The 12,003-nt window shown below is 42.3% G+C and overlaps 1 protein-coding gene across 1 annotated transcript in view; it reads left to right on the top strand.

Moving 5' to 3' along the window:
- Positions 1–3,979: 3,979 nt before the first annotated feature.
- Positions 3,980–12,003, top strand: part of LOC109916311 (neuronal PAS domain-containing protein 2) — a 131,700-nt gene continuing 123,676 nt past the window's right edge. The window contains exons 1-3 of the mRNA XM_048597984.1: positions 3,980–4,428; positions 8,779–8,907; positions 9,777–9,882. The gene's annotated coding sequence lies outside the window, so the exon portion shown is untranslated. The remainder of the gene's footprint in view (positions 4,429–8,778; positions 8,908–9,776; positions 9,883–12,003) is intronic.

Genomic DNA, 12,003 nt, shown 5'->3' with positions numbered 1-12,003 from the left:
AGTGTGAAGGCCAAGGCTGGTGGGTACAGGGAATGCTGGATGACTAGACAAATTGAAGCTCTGGTCAAGAAAAAGAAGGAGACATTTATCAGAGTTTAAGGGCAGTAGGAGTATCTTAAGAGGGAAATCAGGAGGGCAAAATGGGAACATGAGATAGCTTTGGCAAATAGAGTTAAGAACATTCTCCCCGTGTCTGCGTGGGTTTCCTCCGGGTGCTCCACTTTCCTCCCACAGTCCAAAGATGTGCAGGTTAGGTGGATTTGCCATGCTAAATTGCCCATAGTCTCCAGGGGTGTGTAAGTTAGGTGGATTAGACATGGGAAATACAGGGTTACAGGGAAAGGGTAAGGGGATGGGTCTGGGCAGGATGCTCTTTGGAGGGGTGGTGTGGACTTGTTGGGCTGAATGGCTTGTTTCCACACTGTAGGGATTCTATGACTCTATGAAGAAACCAAAGAGATTCTATAAATACCTGAAGGGCAAAAGAGTAACTAGGGAGCGACTAGGGGCCCTTAAAGATCAGCAAGGCTATGTATGGAACCACAGGAAATGGGTGAGGTACTAAATGAGTATTTCATATTAGTAGTTACTATAGAGAAGGACATAGAAGCTAGAGAACTTGGGGAAATAAATAGCAATAGCTTGCAAAGTGTCAATATTACAGAAAAGGAAGTGCTGGAGGTCTTAAAACGCATCAAGGTAGATAAATTCCCAGGACCTGATCAGGTGTTTCCCAGAATTTTGTGGGAGGCTAGGGAAGAGACTGCTGGGGCTCTTGCTGAGATACTTGTATCATCGCTAGTCACAGGTGAGGTGCCAGAAGACTGGAGGTTGGCTATTGTGGTGCCATTATTTAAGAAAGGCTGTAAGGAAAAGCCAGGTGAGCCTTACGTCAGTGGTGGGTAAGTTGTTGCAGGGGATTCTGAGGGACAGGATTTACATGTATTTGGAAGGGCAAGGACTGATTAGGGATAGTCAGCATGGCTTTGTGCATGGGAAGCCATGTCTCACTAACTTGACTGAAATTTTTAAACAGGTGACAAAGAAGATAGATGATGGCAGAGCAGTAGACATTGTCTGTATGGACTTCTGTAAGGCTTTCGACAAGTTTCCGCATGGTAGACTGGTTAACAAGGTTAGGTTACATGTGATCCAGGGGGTGATAGCCAATTGGATACAAAATTGGCTTGAAGGTAGGAGACCTGGTGGTGGAAGGATGTTTTTCAGACCGGAGGCCTGTGACCAGTGGTGTGCCACAAGGATCAGTGCTGCGTCCACTACTTTTCATCATTCATACAAATGATTTGGATGTGAATATAGGAGGTATGGTAAGTAAGTTTACAGATGACACCAAAATAAGTGGTGTAGGGGGCAGCGAAGATAATCTCAGAGTACAATGGGACCTTGATCAGATGGGCCAACGGGCCGAGAAGCGGCAAATGGAGTTTAATTTAGATAAATGTGAGCTGTTGCATTTTGGTAAGGCAAACCAGGGCTGGGCTTATACAGTAAATAGTAGGCCTCTGGGGAATGCTGTCGAACAGAGAGACCTAGGGGTGCAGATGCATTGTTCCTTGAAAGTGGAGTCACAGGTAGAGAGGATGGTGAATAAGGCTTTTGGCACACTTGCCTTCATTGGTCATAATATTTGAGTATAGGAGTTGGGAGATCATGTTGCAGCTGTCCAGGACAGGGAAAATAGACCCATCCTTTTCAGTCTCTCCTAAAAGCTCAAAACCTCCATTCCCAGCAACATCCTTGTAAATCTTTTCTGCACCCTCTCAAGCTGAACAATATCCTATGGAAGAGTGACCAGAATTGTACGCAGTATTCCAGAGGTGGCCTCACCAATGTCATGTTGCAGCTGTGCAGGGCATTGGTGAGGCCACCTCTGGAATACTGCTTATAATTCTGGTCACCCTTCTATAGGAAGGATATTGTTCAACTTGAGAGGGTGCAGAAAAGATTTACAAGGATGTTGCTGGGAATGGTGGTTTTGAGCTATTGGGAGGGACTGAAAAGGATGGGGCTATTTTCCCTGCAGCATCAGAGGCTGAAGCTTATAGAGTTTTTTAAAATCATGATAGGGTGAATAAACATGGTCTTTTTCCTTGGGTGGGGGAGTCCAAAAATAGAGGGCATAGATTTACGATGAGAGGAGAAAGATTTGAAAAGGACCTGAGGAGTCACTTTTTCACGCAGACGAGGCTTTGTGACTGGGACCAGTTGCCAGAAGAAATTGTGGAGGCGAGCACAATTACAACATTTAAAAAGCATCTGTATGGGTATATGAATAGGAAGTGTTTAAGAGAATTTTGGGCTAAAAGCTGGCAAATGGGACTAGGTTAGATTGGCACGGTTGGTTTTTTTTCTTTTTTTAAGGTTGGAGTGGAAGATGTTGGTGAAGTGGATGAACTGTTCGAGCTCCTCGTGGGAGCACGAGGCGGCGCTGATACAGTCATCAATGTAACGGAGGAAGAGGTGGGGTTTAGGGCCAGTGTAGGTATGGAAGAGGGATTGTTCCACGTAACCTACAAAGAGGCAGGCGTAGCTTGGGCCCATGCGGGTACCCATGGCCATCCCCTTTGTCTGTAGGAAGTGGGAGGAATTGAAAGAGATTTTTTTTGTCTTTTTTTAAGGTTGAGGTGGAAGGTGTTGGTGAAGTGGATGAATTTTTTCTTTTTTTAAGGGTGGGGTGGAAGGTTTTCTTTAAGGTTGGGGTGGAAGGTTTTTCTTTTTTGGGTCTAGGCTCGAAATGTCAACCTTTCTGCTCCTATGATGCTGCTTGGCCTGCTGTGTTCATCCAGCTCTGCACCTTGTTGTCTAGGTTAGATTGGGATGTCTGGTTGGTGCAGATGAGTTGGACCAAAGGGTCTGTTTCTGTGCTGCATGACTCTTGTGAAATAGCTTTGCCTCCAGGCTGCAATGGGAAGAAAAGCAATGCCAAAGACGACTGGTCACCCAGCGAGAGGGCCAGGATTTCTTTGTTCTTCCCACGATTTTAAAAAGATAGTCGAGACTAACCAGTGTAATTTGCTCTGCATGACTCTCTGCTAGTTAGTCTAGTGGACCCTTCGCCCGAGTACCGAAATGTCATTGCACTGAAACATTAACCCCATGGTTTGCTCCACAGATGCTGCCTATCGTGAGCCTATTCCATTAAACCAGCACTGGACCCTGAATCAGTGATTAGATCATACTCAAGGAATTTGACCCATCAGGAATAAAAACGTGCTTCCATCTTTATCACGAACGATTCAACTCCAGCCACATTATTTTCCAAAAGTTGCGCAAAGCAACATAAGGATAGCGCCGCAGGAACCACTGACTTAAGCTGGTCTCAGAGACAGCAAGAACTGCAGATGCTGGAGTCTCTTCGCTGTCGGCTACTTTCATTTCAAAATCTTAAACTTTCATGTCAAGAACACTTGACAATCGTTTTAACGTTAGCCTATCGTATCTCGAAACGTCGTAACATCTTACATAAGGAGTGGCTAATTTCAGCACAATGACGGAAGAAGCTCGAACATTGAAATTACTGACCTACTTTCTAAAAGGAGGGAGAAAAAAACCCCGCACACCATCGTGCAGCGGCGTCAATGTGCTTGTCATCTCGGAGTGAACCAAAGAGCAGGGTACACCCACCATTCTATGTTTTTTTTTGTCGCCGGGCCAGTTGCCCCGCGCATAGTTCTCCTTCAGTAATTTCTGCAGCCAGCTTCTATCGAGAAATGAATAATTCTTCGCAGAGAGTCCGGCCGTGCTGAGCGAAAACACCCCGACGTGCCCAGAATGACAACTGCGCTGGAGCCGGCTCGAGCCACAGGAACCTTCCTCCCCGCTGCAGATTCCTCTTGGCTCCGTTCATTGGACCCGCGCCTGTCTCCTCCCACAGGAGCCAGAAAAAGGTCACAGATGTTTGGAAAAATATTTAGGTCAGTGGATCATTTCCTCCTCTTCCAGTCAGAAAGGACAGGAGGGGGAGGGGGGAGAAACCAATTTACAATCCGGCAACACAGGGAGGGGGCGGAAGAAAAAAAAAACTGTCTGACCTACTTAACGTTTATTTATCCCAATTTGTTTTTGTGTCAGTTTTCCTTGATCATCACTTCCCGCGAACAGTGACAGAATTGGATTGATTATATAATCGGTTCCCTTTTTTTCATTTTAAAGTGCGCTTCTTTAGCCGTTTACTGGTTTCTATGGTGATTCGGATTTCACTATTTTGGTTGCCCAGGTTTAGTCTCCTGCCTTGAGATGTATTTACAACATGAGAGAGAACGGGAAGAGAGCATGTAGGAGCGCGGGTTTCCTGGCGAGCCGCAGCTTCCCGGTGGTGCCTAGTGGCTGTGCACAGATCGCCTCAGCTGACAGCGGCAGCGGGTCGCCCATGTGGAGACACACGGCAGGTCTCAGCAGCGGCAGGAGGTAAACCACAGGCACCCTTCCCCGCTCACTCACCGCTGTCACCCTACCCCTCTTCTGCCTGCTTCGGCACCCCACACGTTCTGGTGAAAAACAACTTTCCGACCGTGTAGATTTAAGCGGGACTTTTAAAAACTCTTGTCTTAATGTTATGCATCTATCGACTCGGACTGCCGTTTATCTGCTGTTTTCGTGCGTTAAATCGTCACTGACATTTCATAACTTCGCGTGGGCGGCGTTGTGAAAATTCGTTTTGCTTGCTGATTGTCTGCAGCAAACATGTTAATCCAGACCTGTGTGTGAATGATGGATGCCACGCTAAAATTACAGAGTTGGGTGCAACTTTTCATTCGGTTCTCGAATTATCTTAAAAAAAAACCATAACGCTTATCATATTTGTGGTTTTGGTGCAGTTGAGATTGCTACACTCGTTGTTATTATTTTCGCGGATTGCATATGTGAATGAATGGATGCATGTGAAGCCTGTTAATCGCACAGTTTGCTGCCGAGATACCTACTATAATAACGGCAAACCTTTCATTTTGAAATGTGCAGCAAATAAGCTTGTTTCAAATCGTGCTTATAACCATATAACTTAAAAGGAGCCGAGCCCCTTTAAAAGTTTGCGTATATTTATCTGTATTTATAGGTGCTGCCTTCATATTCTGTCACTACTTTCATATTCATTCATAATCTTTGATTTTGCTTACTTTTATGTAACTATAAAGTTAAATCCATCTTAAATTTGAAAATATCCCCGTTTTGTTTTGAACTTTACAGTTTCATCATCATTGCTGATTACAAGTAATCATGTTCTCTACTAAGTAATTGCAGTAACTGTTAGGAACTGGTAGTTACTTCAGAAATATACGTGCAGCTCCCTCACTTCTTAGTAAGTAAAGGTACTGGATATTATGTGCCTGAGACACAGTAAAAGGGAGATCCCACTTCAATTTCACCCTTGCGGAAGGCTAGCTGATCTCATTGGATTGCAGCAATTAGCTTCAGTACTAATGACCTAGAGAAGAGGACAAGTGCCACAACTACATTATTTGTAATTGACTGGCCTGCATTGTAAAAAAATGTGTATGGTTATGTGGTGAGTTCATGAACAGGCTAAATCGTAATGCTGTTCACAGTCAAGGTTCACATGAGAACTTGGGAAAAGCGGTGTGGCATTTGAAAGAGAAGGAAATAATTAGAGAACTGGCCGTAGAACTAAGTATTATAATTCATGTAAGACCTTGTTTGGCATTATTTGCAGAGTTTCCCAGGTAAGTCCTGAGCATAAAAGGCAGGACAAATTCAACCCAGCCAGTTAACATTCTCTCCATCATCAGCAATGTGATAGAAGGAGTTGTCAACAATGCGATCAACCGACACTAGCAAAGGAATGACATTCTCACTGTTGCTCAGTTTTGGGTCCATCAGGCCCATTCAGCTCCTGATCTCATTACAGCCTTGGTTCAATATAGACAAAAAAGCAATGACCATCTCCAACAAGAGAGAATCTAAACCACCCTTGGTGTCAATGGCATTACCATCACTGGAACCTCACAATCAGGATTGGTATTTGCCATTGATCAGAAACTGAACAAGTAAGGCCACATTAGAGAATCACAGCATTGTTAAAACACACACGGAGGCTATTTGGCCCATTGTGTCTGCATCTGCTCGCTGAACATTATGATTTAATGCCATTCTCTTGGCTTTTCCCCATAGTCTTTTGCATTCTTTCTATTTAAAATTAAATCATCTAATGGCCTCTTAAATGCATCGATTTGAATCAAACTCTACTGCACTTTCAGGCAGTGCAATCCAAGTCTTTTACCAATGAAGAAACTTTTTTCTCGCATAACATTTGCTACTTCTGAAAATCAAATCTGTACCCTCCCATTCTTGATTCTTTTACTGGCAGCAACAGTATCTCCCTGTCTAATCCATCTAGACCTGTCATGATTTTGAAAACTTCTAACGATTCTCCTCTTAGTAGTATCCTCTCCATGGTTACAAGAACAGGTCAGACACTAAGAATTCTACGGCAAGTAAGTCATCTCCTGTCTCCCATTGACTGTCCACTATCCACAAGGCAGAAGTCAGGAGTGTGATGGAAAACTCTTTCCTTGCCTGCATGAGTGCAGCTCCAACAAACTGAAGAATCTTGACACCATCCCGGACAAAGCAGCCAGTTTGATTGGTACCACATCCATCACCTTCAACATTCACTCCCTTCACACAGTGTGTAGCATCCATAAGATTCCCTGCAGTAGCACACCGAGGCTCCTTTGACACCTTTCCAAATCCTACCACCTGCAAGGACAAGGGCATCATGGTACAGAGGAAGCCATTCAAGGAAGGGGGGAGGGGCTAGAAAAGAGAAACATGGCTGTATTTAGTGATAGTGTAATCAGAGGAATTGACGCTGTTCCCAGTGGCCAGAATCGAGACTCCTGAACACTGTGTTGCCTGCCTGGTGCCCGGGTTCAGAATATCCCATCTGGGCTGCAGGGGAACTTGGAGTAGGAGGGTTGTCATGGTTGTTGTGGTCCATATAGGTACCTACAGTATAGGTAGGAACAGGAAAGAGGTTCTGCTGAGGGATTATGAGCAACTAGGGGCTAAACTAAAAAGCAGAACCAAAAAACTAATAATCTTTGGATAACTTCCTCAGCAAGGTACTGGCCTGGATAGAGGATTGGCTGATTGGCAGAAGGCGGAGAGTAGGCATAAAAGGGTATTTTTCAGGATGGCAGTCAGTGGAGTTCCACATGGGTCAGTGTTGGGACCACAACTATTCATGTTGTACATTAATGATCTGGATGAAGGAACTGAGGACATTATCGCAAGTTTGATGATAAACAGATAGATGGAGGGGCAGGTAGTATTGAAGAAGTGGGGACTTAGACATTCTGGGAAAGTGGGCAAAGAAAAAGCAGAGGGAAGGTGTGACTTGTGTGCTTTGGTGGGAAGAATAGAAGCATAGACAATTTTCTAAACAGGGAAAGGTTTCGGAAATCTGATGCACGAAAAGGGACTTTGGAGTCTTCATTCAAGCTTCTCTTAAGCTTAACGTGCAGGTTTAGTTTGTATTTGCTGTCCTAACTGCCATTTAGCATTCATTTCAAGAGGACTGGAATACAAGAGCGGGCATGGCTCTGGTCAGACTGTATTTGGAATGATGTGTGTAGTTTTGGGCTCCATATCTAAGGAATGATTTGCTGGCTTTGCAGGGTCCAAGAGGATGTTCACATGAATGATCTCAGGAATGAAGAGCTTGTCACATGAGGAGAGGTTGAGGACTGTAGGTCTGTACTCAATTAGAAGGATGAGGTGAGATCTGATTGGAACTTTCAGAATACTGAGAGGCCTGCATAGAGTGAACCAGTTAGAGAGACTAGGACTCGAGGGCACAGCCTCAGAGTGAAGGGATGACCCTTTAAAACCAAGCTACGGAGGAATTTCTTCAGCCAGAGGGTGGTTAATTTGTGGAACTCATTGCACAGAGGGCTGTGGAGGGTGAGTCATTGGGTATATTTAAGACAGAGATAGATAGGTTCTTTATTGTTAATGGGACAAGGATTATGGGGAGAAGGCAGGTAAATGGGTTTAAAAAACAGATCAGCCGCAATGGAATGACAGAGTATACCCGATGGGCCAAATGGCCTAATTGTGCTCCTATGTCGTTTGGTCTTATACAAGTTTCCTTCCAAATCACACGCCATCCTGATTTGGAAGTGTATTGCCATTCCTTCACTGTCGCTATGTCAAATCCTGGAACTCCCTTCTTAACAGCAAATTTTAGACATTCACTGTGTTTGCCTTTGTAATGCATTTATTACACTTGATGTCTATGCTTCCTCACTAATTATTTTTCACCTTGTACAGATTATGGACTTTGTTACACTGTATACATTATTTCACAATGATCCTGGATCATTTACTGGTAAAGGCATATTAAAGAGGATTGAAGACTTAAATCTATCCTTTAGACATTTGGGCTTTACCCCACATTGTTTTTCTGCAAAATATGTTAGACGTGCAAACAGCCAAATTGTACATCAACTACACTGGCTCTAAGCCAGAAACTACATAGAGACCTCTCCAAGGAAAACTGAAGTGCCTAATGGTTTTGCTGTCTTCACTTGGAATTTAGATTAAATGAATTTTTGCGTGCTAGCCTGCACAACTTCACCCATGTCCATATTTGAGAGTGCAGGGCTTAATTTCTAAATCTGTATGTGTAATTTTATTTTTGCACTATAATTATTTTTAAATCTTCATTTAACTTTATTTAAAGTAATTTCTTTTACTACACTTTATAATTGAGGATTTATCTATGTGTATCCTTCCCAGGTAACCTCACAGTCTTCCTGCACTCAAATCAACAATACATGAAATTAAATGACGGTTAAATTGCAGACATTAAGGAATAACAGAGACTTAAGGAAGACATTTTGAGCAGTGAGGTAATGGAGATAGTTGGTAAGTTAGTGGTGAAGTCTGGGCAGTTATTTACTGTTTTTTATTATGGTTGCATTATACACTGCAAAGCAAAATTTGTTTCAAAACGTAAATGGATTTCACAGCAGAACAATTTTTACACTGCAAACATTTAACACAAGCCATAACTTCCAATTGTCAGCAGTGTATGAACTAAGAAATAATTCCTATGCTGATCGACTGCCCAAGCTGCTTAATTAAACCGACAAATAGTTCATTGCTGGACTCAACCCTGATAAAAAGGAGTTTATTGATGTACTTTTAAAATTTAAAGATGTTATTTTGTTATATGTGAAAATTTATTTACATTTATTTTAAAATGTTATTGATATTCTGAAGTAGTCAAATGGATGGCGCTGGATATTTGTATTTTAAAAAATGCCACAATTTGTGCTTACTTTAAAACAGTGGCATATTTTCTTTGGCCAAGTATATCACATTATTCAAAATCATTAAATGGTCCATGTTCTCCATTGTATCTGCTCTTCAGAAATATCTGGACATATAATGCTCATGTGAATGGAGGAAATCAGCTAAAGTATAATGGTGATATTTGTGATAATTTTGTGACTAATTATTTATTTGTTTTATTAATCACAATCTATGAACTGTGATAGAAGTAAAACTGAATAACAGACTTCTAGGATGTGATATCTAATAATTTGAGTATTTTTAGTGCCATTAATGATAAGCACATGGAGAACTGGAAGCAGTTGGTTGAAAGATGTGAGATTTTAAATATTTGATATCAATAAATTTAGGTTTTAAACATTAACATTGCAAGAGTAATTTTGTATTTGCACTTGAACCAGATCTGATTCATCCTGAAATGAGAATAATTTTGTCTGCAGGAATGTTTTAACATTACTGATGTAAGTGAGAGAAAACAAAGCAATCGTTAATGTTGCAAGAAGGGCAGTTTCCTTGAGTATGTCCTTTTTTGTTGGCGTCACGCAGGTATTTTTAATGTTATATTTGCATATTTTTAAATGAAGTTATGCAAAGAGACATGGGGATTGAGATGTGCAATTAACCCCCGCCTGTTTAGTGAAATGCAGGCAGCATGTCACCTTCATGAAAACTGATCATTAGAAAGATTGCTGGGTGCATCCAGTACTAACAACAACATGCATTGGCTACATGCATCAGCAAGGTTCCAACATAGTAACATTGTAACATTATTAAAGCCAGCTCACTCCTCTGAAATGGGAGATGCATTGTGGCTGATGTAGGTGCAATCTTTTCTTATTCATTTATGGAAGCGTGTTGCTTGGTAGACTAGCATTAGTTTCTCAATCCATGTTGTCCTTGAGAAAGGGTGGTGTTTATGTGGCTGTAGGTACAGTGCTGTTAGGGAGTGAGTTCCAGAATTTTAACCCAACAACAGTAAGTTAACAGTGATATGGTTCTGAAAGATTAATTTAACCCTTTATTCCTTCTTTAGCCTGACGAGACTCAGGTTTCTTTGTTTAAACATTTATTCATGGAAGGTGTACATATCCAAAGATATCACAGAACTCAAATATTTATTAGAAAAACAAAGGTTTTATATTGTTTTTAAAGATAACTTGCTTCAAATCAACTATTTCTACATAAAAGGTTAGACAATAATTAACCCATATCTCTAACTAATAGTGTACACAAAGCTCACAGTGGGTCCATGCAGATTGGAAAAGTGAGGTGCTGTAGTGTGTCTTGTAAGGGGTATACACTGCTACTACCATGTGCAAATGATGGAAGGATCATGCACTCATAACATCTATATCATAGAATCATAGAACCCCTACAGTGTGGAAAGAGCCATTCGGCCCATTAGCTCCACACTGACCCTCCAAAGAGCATCCCACCTAGACCCAGCCCCCTCATCCTATCCCTGTAACTACACATTTTCCATGGCTAGGCCACCTAGCCGGCACATCCTTGCACACCACAGTCAATTTATCAATCCACCTAACCAGCACATCTTTGGACTGTGGGAGGAAACCGAAGCAATCGGAGGAAACCCACGCAGACACGGGGCAAATGTGCAAACTCGACACAGACAGTGATCCAAACCTGGAATCCCTGGTGCAGTGAGGCAGCAGCGCTAACCACTGAGCTGCCGTGCACTATGGTTGTGTCATTTACACTTCTGGTCAACTATGATCACTGGGATGTTGTTTGTGGGGGATTAACCACTAATGATGCAGTCTAGCTTCATGGAGCATCATGCAAGTTAGTTAGGAAGTGAATCTAACCTTGAAAACAATGAAGAATAGAATAGCAGAGAGCATGCACCAGAGGCTTTGATGGAGGAGATGGAGAAGAGATGTCCTGTATACAAAAAGAACTGGGAGGCCTTCCAGATTCACGCTCAGAACCTGCCTGAGAACCTGAATGTGATGTCTCAAGTTTAATAACTTCACATGAGTGCTCATAAAAGTATGCATTCAAATGCCATCTGCAACTAACTAATAGGTATTCCTGAATTCACCATATAGTCGGAAGTCACCTATTAACAATCTCTCATCAATCAGGTCTCCTATCTAATATTAATATGCTCCCTCACACAGTACTGTTGCAAGTCTCAAATCCACGTTTACAATTTGCATAGATCGCTAGCTGTTTAACTATGGTGACCACATCCAGCAAATGGTTGCACAGCACTTACTGACATTCTTCCCTTTACTGCTTATAGGAAAAAGTGATGCACAGTCAAATGCGGCAGGATGTAACAGGATATGTTAGGGGACAGTTGGGCCAGCATGTCCTAATCCTGATTATGGTGGTAATAGTCATTGTTTCTAGAAGTATGACCAGCAACAGACCTGAATAAATTGAAAACTAATAGATCAGCATACTTGTTCCTGCTTCTCATATCTCACTCTTTCTTCATCCCCTAATCTCTGCTGACTATAGAATGCAAACTGTAGAAGTACTTTCCTTTTACTTTTGGAGATAGTAGGAACTGCAGATGCTGGAGAATCCGAGACAACAAGGTGCAGGGCTGGATGAACACAGCAGGCCAAGCAGCATCATAGGAGCAGAGAGGCTGACGTTTCGGGCCTAGACCCTTCATCAGAAAAGGGTCTGATGAAG

This window comes from Rhincodon typus, chromosome 6 (assembly GCF_021869965.1).
Source record: "Rhincodon typus isolate 14 chromosome 6, sRhiTyp1.1, whole genome shotgun sequence".
NCBI classification, from domain to species: Eukaryota; Metazoa; Chordata; class Chondrichthyes; order Orectolobiformes; family Rhincodontidae; genus Rhincodon; species Rhincodon typus.
The sequence above is the reverse complement of the archived record's forward strand: the minus strand, read 5'-3'. Positions and strand labels throughout refer to the sequence as shown.